Genomic DNA, 1,778 nt, shown 5'->3' with positions numbered 1-1,778 from the left:
CAAAGGCTAGCTAACAAGCGATCTAGCTTGGATAGCAAAGGTTATTTTCCTAACGTTGGCTAAGTTAGCCAGCTAGCTAACTGAACAACAGCGATTAGCGTAAACATTACCAAAGTACACAGAGAAAAAGAATGTAACTTTAGTAGTTCACGGGGGAAATATTGTCGTACAGACTATATATCCAGCTAATTAACTAACATGTTTAAAGTATTTTAACATTATACTCACATAGGCCTATTCATTTTCAACTGTTGTGTGGTTTTATAAATTTCCCACCCTGCTCGTTTCGTCTTCACAGTTCAAATGTTCCCTCCGCCTTTTCGTGATGACCAGTTTTTCAAATCACGCCAATCGCTAAGCAGAAAGCTCTCTGCTTCCTTCCTTTACAGGTAACGCCCACATGATGAATAGCATTCCGCGCACTTTCCACAGAATTCCCCCAGAAGCTCGCATACTCCAGTGGTTACTGGCGGTATTGCAGTTTATTATGCCTCTGTTGTCAAAAAGCATTAGCCGCTTAAGTCTATTCAAACCTATGAATACCATGGCGAAACTATACTATTTTGGGACAGAATTCAAAGATTGATAATAATTTAATTCCTATTCATCCCTTCACGTTTAGGTACCCAGTGCGCATGCTCGGTGCAAAAAAGAGCCCCATAGCCAAACATGGCAGCCTTCATTAACTGGCTTCATGCGCCATTGAACAGCTCCCATATGAATCAATGGAACCGGTAAGCGGAAGCAATATCCAGTTTTATATATCTCAATGGCAGATCAATGAATTCAGAATAATTTTAGCCAGATTAGACATTGTTGAAATCATAATCTTAACATTTGAATATTAAAATGGTATTTACAATTAATGTAAGAGCTAGTTAAAAAAACTACGTAGGTAGGCCTACTAAACAATGTGTGTGTCAGTCCTGTAAAATAAATATTACAGAAGTGTGCATGTATTCAATTTTTCAGTGGGATAAATGCAAAGCTGATTGATAAATATGAAAAAAGCACTGTATATACAGGGTTAATAATGAATAATTATTTTTTCCACATTAGAATTTTTATCCGAAAATCCCATTGATTCCCAGTCTACATTATGCTAATTTAAGTCCCTAGGTACAATGTGTGATTTTGGATTTCTTACGGTCAAGGTAGGAATTGCAGCAACAAACACCCTCAAACCACAACACTGTTTATCCCTCCCCATTCTCTGTGAATGCCTGAGGTTGAAACCCCACCAAGCCATTGGCTGTGGCAATTTGAACAAATTTTCAACCAGTGAGCTTGAATTATTGTACAGCTATACAATGTTTTGGCACAGTGTAGGTCCGTCAATGGTATATTTTTAAGGACTATACACACAGGCAGAGGGTAAGTCAACATGTCAGTGAGCCTTTTTCAACGATAGGCAGGGATTTACAATGGTTGTGTAATGTTTTAACAGAAAATGTTACCTAATGTACCTTTAAAGGCTTGCTAAAGGTACAATAGGTTAAAAAAGAAATGTTTCAGTAAACCTTTTTTATTATTGGTGAAATTATCATATATGGTGAATCAGAGAGAAACCGTTATCATATGAAAATCAGATTCTTCTTTTTAATGGATCAAATATGTATCAACGTTTGACGATTCCACTAGATGTCAGTGTTACTCTTAATGGCTGTATTTCGAACAGCCATTAATGTTTTCAGACAGCCAGAGGTCAGGCCATACTGCAGACCACCAGTCCGTGTATACCTGCATGGAAGGGCAGATGTCACTGCGGATGTGGTGAA

Source organism: Conger conger, chromosome 15, assembly GCF_963514075.1.
Source record: "Conger conger chromosome 15, fConCon1.1, whole genome shotgun sequence".
Taxonomy (NCBI): domain Eukaryota; kingdom Metazoa; phylum Chordata; class Actinopteri; order Anguilliformes; family Congridae; genus Conger; species Conger conger.
This window is presented reverse-complemented; position numbering follows the sequence as displayed.